This window comes from Theobroma umbraticum, unplaced genomic scaffold (assembly GCF_002168275.2).
Source record: "Theobroma umbraticum cultivar Fairchild unplaced genomic scaffold, ASM216827v3 scaffold_147.0, whole genome shotgun sequence".
Lineage (NCBI taxonomy): Eukaryota > Viridiplantae > Streptophyta > Magnoliopsida > Malvales > Malvaceae > Theobroma > Theobroma umbraticum.
Genome location: NW_018397259.1, coordinates 5,630,628 through 5,639,460, shown reverse-complemented (window position 1 = coordinate 5,639,460; position 8,833 = coordinate 5,630,628). Strand labels below are relative to the sequence as shown.

General features: G+C 34.7%; 2 pseudogenes; both read left to right on the top strand.

Moving 5' to 3' along the window:
* Positions 1–1,799: 1,799 nt before the first annotated feature.
* LOC110415786 (cytochrome P450 89A2 pseudogene) lies at positions 1,800–3,620 on the top strand (annotated as a pseudogene).
* A 3,213-nt stretch (positions 3,621–6,833) lies between these two features.
* LOC110414875 (cytochrome P450 89A2 pseudogene) lies at positions 6,834–7,987 on the top strand (annotated as a pseudogene).
* Positions 7,988–8,833: the final 846 nt, after the last annotated feature.

Genomic DNA, 8,833 nt, shown 5'->3' with positions numbered 1-8,833 from the left:
TTGTATGAACAGTTGCCTGTTTTGATATACATTAGTGCAGCTGGACAAGGTTTGTCTTTATTATTTTTTTTTTTTGAAGAGCAAGGTTTGTCTTTATTCTTCTTGTGTTTACCTCCATATGTAAGTTCTTTGATGCTAGAAGATGTTTTAGCTAAATTTTCGTGTCACTTTAATGTTTGTTGAATGAATGATGTCCAAACAAGATCTACATAAGTAAATTGTAAGTAAGCCACCTCCCACCCCCTAGAATATGTGGCTAAACGTTCACTGCAAATTTTCTTGTACAGGCCATGTATATTTTTCGGTGACGGGCTGCCTTGTTTTTCTTAACTTCTGCACCTGTATCTGACCTTCCTTTTCTGTTTTAATGTTTTTGATCCTTATCATATTTCACATGTCAGGTTAACAATATTGAAAAGGACCAAATAATCGAAATTCACTTGCTTTGTTTATACTCTAGATGTACTACCTAAAATATCTGCTTTCAGATATGTTAGTTTCTCTGTCATTCATCCATCCCACCATGCCCACTTCTCACTTTAGTAACACTTGTTATACTGATTCGTCATTATATTTAGGTGTTTTCACATTCTGCATAGTACTTTTTGCCTCTTTTTGAAGCTGGGTTCGTACTTTAATTTCATTAATAATATTTAGAACTATCGCAATGAGGTTCTGAATCTTGATGATATTTCACTCAGCATATCTAAGATGTACAAGCCGAAAGGTAAGATGTCTTGATTACTGTGAAACTTGCATTTTGATGGTTCAAAGTTACGGGGATATGTTGCTTGTGTGCATTATTAGTGACTGCTGTGCTATGTGAACGGGAATGTGCCCGTCACACCAATATTGTAGCAGTTATGGAGTTTATTGTCTGCAAAAAATTTTGCTTAGGAAAATAGTTGTGGATAGCAAACTGGGACTCACATTACATGCATTACATAATAGTTGGTGGAATCATTCAAATCTGAAGTTACATACAACCGTGGGAATGCATGCCACTCAACCTTTTGATTGATCTAGAATTCAGTACGATATATAGCACAAACTGGGCTACAACCGTGGCAAAGTGCAGCTATGGTTCAATTTGCGTTCTAGTTCATTTTAGTCCAACTACTAAGTACTTGCACTCTTTTTCATTTGAAGGACGCTCTTTCCCTTTTAATTTTTTTTGTTTCCAATATGGGGTTGTTTCTCACACTTTTTAGTTTTATTATTATTATTGAAAATATCCAACAAAATCAATAATTTTCAATAGATTATCAACAAATTTTATGAGTATTTATCAACATAAGCAGTCCAACATATATATATACATATATATATAATCATTGAAAAAAATCTAAGTTGATGCCGGCCGGTATCTCGTTCATTGTGATGCGAATCATGCCATCGTTGTAAATTAATATTGACCAATGCGAGATATTTATACATAGGACCATCATTGGTGAATTGTTCTTGGAATAACAACTTGGATTTTATTATAAATAATTTTATATCAACTACGTAGTAAAGAACTGTGAATTAAGGAAAAACAATCCATCTGTCATATCCATAATCTAGTATGTTAGAAATGAAATAGAAAAGAGAAGAAAAGATCAAATGCGTCTCATATCAGATTATTATGTAATAAAGCCTATTAGTAAGTTATTCAAATGGTTAATTAAACAGCCATAACCCACTAATGATAGCACTGTTAGAAAATTATTCTTTATATAACAGTAGGTAGCAGCTAGTTTTGCTTTACCAATTCAGGTTTTGATCTTGTAACTTTCGAGTACTAATATTCTCTTGGAAGTTCATTTTCCTTTTGCCATAATGGAAACTTGGTTCCTCATCGTCTCCACTCTTTGCATATCTGCAATCCTTAAAGCCTTCTATAACCTTGTCTTCCCCTCCCAAGAACCTGGCCCCAAGCTCCCTCCAGGACCCCCTAAATTTCCCATCATCGGCAACTTGTCATGGCTACGCAGTTACAAATCCTTCCCCGATCTTGGACCGATCCTTCGAAGTGTCACTACAAAGTTTGGCCCCATGGTAACTCTCCATATCGCCTATTACCCTGCCATCTTTGTTTCTGACCGTTCCCTTGCACACCAGGCCTTAGTTGAGAACGGTTCTGTTTTTGCTGATCGATCACCGGCAGTTAAAGTTGGCAAAACAAGTATTGGTTCTGCTGCCTATGGCCCTACCTGGCGTATTCTGCGAAGAAACCTGACAGCTGAAATTCTTAATCCTTCTCGGATAAAGTCCTACTCTCAAGTTCGGACAAGGGTCTTGCAAATCCTCAAGCAGCAGCTGATCAAGTCAAGAAATACAGGTGATCCTATCTCTGTGGTAGACTATTTTAGACATGCCATGTTTTGCTTGTTTGCCCATATGTGTTTTGGAGCTCACCTTGATGAAAACCAGATTAGAAAAGTTGAGGTTGTTCAAAGGGACTTGTTATTGAATATTCATAAGTTCAATGCACTAAATTTCTGGCCAAAGGTGACAAGGATTTTGCTTTATAAGCTCTGGAAGGAGTCCTTGCAAATTAAAAAAAATCAAGCGGATGTTTTCATCCCATTAATCAGAGCGCGAAAAAAAGTGACGGAAGGGAGTTTGATCAGCAAGATAAAAGAGGATAAAGAAAGAAAAGAAGAAGATGATTACATTTTATCATATGTTGACACTTTGTTGGATTTGCAACTTCCCGAGGAGAAGAGGAAACTTGATGAAGGGGAAATTGTGACTTTGTGCTCAGAATTTCTTGGTGCTGGCACAGATCCAACATCCACAGCGTTGCAATGGATTATGGCCAATTTGGTTAAGTACCCACTTGTTCAAGAGAAGCTATACATGGAGATTAAAGGGGTTGTGGGAGAAGCAGCTGAAGAGGTCAAAGAAGATGATTTGCATAGGATGCCTTACCTAAAAGCAGTGATTTTGGAAGGTCTAAGGCGTCACCCTCCTGCACATTTTCTGTTCCATGGAGTGAGAGAAGATGTAATTTTCAACGACTTTTTAGTGCCTAGAAAGGGTATTATCATTTTCTTCATAGAAGAGATGGGATTGGACCCGAAGATTTGGGAAGATCCCCTGGCGTTCAAGCCGGAAAGGTTCCTACGTGGTGAGGAAGAGGTTGACATAACAGGTTGGAAGGAGATCAAGATGATACCATTTGGGGCAGGGAGGAGGATTTGTCCTGCTCATAGATTGGCCATGCTTCATTTGGGGTTTTTTGTGGCAAATCTAGTTTGGTTTTTTGAGTGGAAGGCCAAGGATGGAGATGATGTTGATTTGTCAGAGAAGAAAGAATTAACATTTGTGATGAAAAATCCATTGCAAGCTTGCATATACAGCAGGCCTAGGCAAGTCTGATCATTTAACAAATGCTGGTGAAATGCTAATATACTTATTTAGCTTTTAGGAATGCATCTTTTAGAGTTTTTTTGATGTTTCTTTGGAACTTTTGCATAGTCTTGACAAGCTATTACCAGAGAAGCTGCTACAAGCCCTCCGCCCCTTCAAATCTTGTCATAGAATGCCTTACCTGAATGTCATGCCTTTGACTTGCCCATTTTTTATTCTCTTTCTACTTGTCCAATGAATTTGATAGGATGTCCATTGTTGATTTAGCATATGTATATATACACTTATTTTATTGCCTATGTAAGTAGATAAAATGTGTAGTTTTCCTTTGCTTTATTTAATCTTTTTGCAAACACTATTTGCTTAATACTTTTCTCAACCTATTGAAGTTGAAAACGTTATTTGATAAACTATATATACTACTTTTTTCCGAAAATTTTTTGAAAGTATATGTAACTTTCAGAGAATAAGTCGTTGCCACATTAAGTATAATATAACAATAAATCAATTAAAGATACCAACACAGATAAAACATCTCTTCAGATGATCCCAGGTCCAGCTCTGAACCAAACAAAAGTAACTAGTAATATTATGTAATCCTACTTTAGTTTAGGATGAAAAAAGTGATCTTGTAGATATCTCTCTCTGTTTGAATTCTCAGATTCAAGCTTCTCTAACCAAGGTTACATGGCCAATGGCCCTTTAATTATTTTTTTTGCTGCTGATAAATTCAATGTTCTTCAGGCAATTTAAATTAAGATTGCTTGCTTGTTAAGCATAAGCTATTGTTAGCGGTCAGGTAACAGCGACCATAGCTATTTTTAATTAAGAATTTCCATTTTTCTAGTACTGAAGGTGATGTCCTTTTTTTTTTCCCTTCTTCAATGACCCAAATAAAACAACGAAGTTAGGGAGATTAAATAATTGTAACCTCCTTCTCAAATTGAAGTCATCAAGATTCAATCAACCACTGCAACACTCTGTTAATGTTTTGCAATTTATTTGGACTTTTCTTGTACCTTGGACTGTATCATGTAGCAGCATTGAACCCCAACAGAAGTCCACAGATCAAACAAGTTTTGGTCCTACTTGGAATACCCTGTATAATGTTATAAGCAAAAATTAAGATGGTTGACCCTCTAAAAGGTCATTCTGATTGTTGATAATACTTCAATAAAGAAGGACAAATTTGGCATTATCCATCCTTCATTCACGCATTTCCTAGGTTAAAAAAAAAAGGAAAACGAAAAAAAATAAATATTGAGTATGGTGTTATCATTATAAAAAATAGTGTCAATTAAATTTTTACCTACACAAGTATGCAAATCGAAAGATAATATATAAGCAAGTAGAGTATTAATCTCACAGAGAATTGATATACAATTTTACTAAATATTAAAATTAAAATAATTTAGGTTTATCCAAACATTCAAATTCAAATAACTAAATTATTTAACTCAAACTAATTAACCAAAATTTAAACTAAAAAGAAAATTAAAGTAATAATAACTTTGATAAAAATCAAATCAAATAAGGTTAGGATTACAATATTCTTCTCAATTCATTAAATTTTACCTTTTTTTCTTAATTTATTTTAAACGGGTTGAATTGCTAACCTAGAGTTCTCAATTATTTATAAAGATCTTTCGACTTATCTTATAAAAATATCTATTTTAACCAAATTACTATATCTCTATGTGAATTGAAATTAAAACAGACTCATTAAGTTTAGGTTATAATTCAGGTTACATATGCATGTAGGTATATCCCTATTTTATAGGCAAATCAATTAATATAATCATATACTATCTCAATTTTGGTCTACACTTATTCCCAAGTTTGTTTAAGTTTCTAGATCAATTTAATTGGTAGCCAATCAATTAAAAAACATTAAAAATAAATTAAAATAAATAATTCAAATTTCATTAAAAATAAGCAAGAAAGAGATTTAAAAATTCAGATTAAATGTGAGTTTAATTACAATCCTCGAAAAAATAAATTCAGCTCATAATATTTAATAAAAACCTCATCTAAAGAAAATTATCCATTAATCAAAGTCAAAGAAAATAAAAAAAATACAAAAGTAGAGAGAGAAAACTAATAATTGGAGCTTTGTAATCTTGATTCTCACACTAATTCTCTTGTTTTCTTGTTTTATTTTTTACTCTTTTTCTTCAGAGAAATTTCTTACTGCCTCCTCTCTAAAAACCTCTAAAAAAAGCCCTTTAAATAACCTCCAAAAGCCCTAGCTTTCAAAATCCTGTAAGCTTGTTATTTTTGAAAAATACGTTGAGTGCTGCGACTCTCATTTTCCAAAGTTGCGGATCTGAAAGGTTCTGTCTCATTTTTGTTCTTCTAATGTAGTACTTTCATTTCAATAAGGATTTCAACTACCCTTCAATTAGAACTGAGCAAAGTGAAAAACATCAAAGTTGTAGTCCTACCTCTTAACTTTCTAATGATTTAAAAATTATTTCATTTGAATCTTTTTTGTGGAAGATATGCTTGAAAAACTGAAACATATGTAGATAAAGTACCAATTCATTATGCACCTTTTTTCACTAATTGAAATTATTTTTGATCCTGCTCTTACAAAAACGTAAAATTAAATATAAATAATATGAAACTAACATATTAACTTAAAATAAACATTTAAACATAAATTAAATGAAACTAATAAAATAATTAAAAGCACTTAAATATGATCCTAAATCTAGTCTAACTTAGACTAATTAGACATTTAATCTCTTATTAAATATATGTATTTGATGCTCACATCAAATAGTTATCTCTTTATGATATAAACTAGTTTTGTGATCATCCTGGCACAACATGTAAGTGTACCTCCTTATCAAGACAATCAACTATGGCTCAAATTCCACCCAGATTGGACTAACTTTGCATAGATTACACCATTGAGTTAACATAACCACAAAAAAAAAAAAAAAAAGAGAGACCAAAGCCAGTCAATATAAACCCCTTTGCTTCAATCCTTTAAACTCTCGGTTGATGTGTTTGCCGACTCATTGGCGAGGTACGGCGTTGACAAGGTCAATACGATGAATGTGCTGTCTAGGTGTTATGGTGCTGTGTAACAGTAGAGTCCTGTTTTAGACAGTAGTCTATTAGTGGTTCTTTTTCTCTTTAGTGTTGTATGACTTTTTATTTCGGTGTTTATGGTGTTGCAGACGGTAGTATAAGTTTGTCTAGTGTTCTGTTTCAGCTATCCTCTTTATTGGAAAGCTGTTTTTATTACCACCATGATGGCGATGAATAAAATAACCAATATGATCGAGAAAAACAAGTATAAAACGTTATCAAGACCTACGGTTCAAACCTACCACATTGCACTAGCTTTATGCAGTTTATATAATTGAATTAAGAAGAATAAACAAAAGACCAAAGCCAGTCAATAGATTCTCTGCTTTAATTCTTTTAGATCCAGTCCACCAGACATTTCGTTTTAAGTTGCCAGAATGGAAACTTGGCTCATCATCATATCTTCTCTCTGCATTCCTGCAATCTTTAAAGCCATCTTTAACCTTCTTTATCCTTCAAGAAAACTTATCAACAACCTTCCTCCAAGCCCCTTTACCTTCCCAATCATTGGGAGCCTCTCCTAGCTATGCAAATCTTTCGTTGACCTTGAACCAATCCTCAGAGACCTCCACGCAAAGTTTGGTCCCGTGATAGGTATTGGCCCTCTCCCTGTTCTCTTTAATTCTGACCGTTTCATTACCCACCGAGCCTTGGTCCAAAATGGTGCTGTTTTTGCCGATCGTCCTTCAGCTCTTATCACTTGCAGAATTATTAGTAGCAACCAACGTACCATCAATATAGCTGTTGATGGGCCTACATGGCACATTCTATGCAGGAACCTCACAGCAGAAACACTCAGCCATTCCCGCGTCAAATCTTATTCTCATGCCCACAAATTAGTCTTGCAAATACTTAAGGAAAAGCTCAATGTGAAGGTTGGTGAAGCTGTCCTTGTGGTGAACTATCTTAGATATGCCATTTTTTGTTTATTAGTCCTTATGTGTTTCGGTGACAAGCTTGATGAAAGCCAGATAAAAAAAATTAAGGTTGCTCAGCATGGCGTTCTACTAAATTTACAGGTGTTCAATGTACTAAACTTTTGGCCAAAAGTGACAAAGATCTTGTTTTACGAGAATGGAAATATATCTTGCAAATTCCCGAAAATCGAGAAGACTTATTGATCCCTTTGATAAGGGCCAAAGAGAAGGTGAAGGAAGAAAATTTGAGCTAGGAGAAACAGGATGAAAAGATAGAAGATAAAGAAGAGCATATTGTATCATATGTTGAGATACTATTGGATTTAAAACTCCCTGAAGACAAAAGGAAACTTGATGAAGGGGAAATGGTAAGTTTGTGCTCAGAGTTTCTTAATGTTGGCATAGATACTAAATCAACAGCGTTGCATTGGATTATGGCAAATTTGGTGAAATATCCACATGTTCAAGAAAAGCTATTTGAGGAGATTAAAGGGGTCGTGGGAGATGGAAGAGAAGAGGTCGACGAAGATGACTTGCACGGAAATTCAGCAAAGATCAGACTTCATCTGCTTGCATTAGAAAAAATATGCAAGAGAGCTGTTAAAAAGATTTAAGATGGAAGGATGCATGCCTATGTCTACACCGCTTACTGCTAGAACCAAGCTGTGTAAAGATGATGGATATTCCTTGGTTGATGTTACTCAATATGGGAAATTAATTGGTTGCTTGCTATATCTCTTAGCATCAAGGCTAGATATAATGTATACCACTACCACTAGTCTGCTTTCTCGATTCATGCAATCACCCACAAAGACTCATTTAACTGCTGCAAAATGAGTTTTGAGGTATGTAAAAGGGGCTTTAAACTATGGTCTTTTGTATGGACAAATTGAACATAAAGAATTGGAAGGGTATAGCGATAGCGATTGGGCTAGGAGTTATGATGATTCAAAAAGCACCAGTGGATACTGTTTTTCTTTTGGGAGCACTATGTTCAATTGGAACTCAAAGAAATAAGAAATTGTTGCTCAATCCTCTGTTGAGGCAGAGTATGTGGCTGTTGTGTCTGCAACATATCAAGCTCTGTGGCTTAGAAAGGTGCTTTTGGATTTGAAGTTTGAACAAATGAAACCAACTGTTCTTTGGCTAGACAATTAGTTTGCTATAATTTTGGCTAAAAATCCAATTAATCACAGTAGAAACAAACACATCAGGGTGAAGTTTCATGTAATATGAGAAGTTGTGACGAACAATGAAGTTGTTGTAAATTACTGTGGTACTGATGATCAAATAGCAGATATTTTTACTAAGGGCTTATGCAGAGAAAAATTTGAGTTGCTCAGAAGCAAACTGGGAATGGGCAACGTCGACTTCAAGGAGGTGTAATGGAAATTGAAGTCTCGGTTGCAGAGGGTGGCATCAGTACTTGAAAGATGAAGATGTCCACATGTCAACCACAT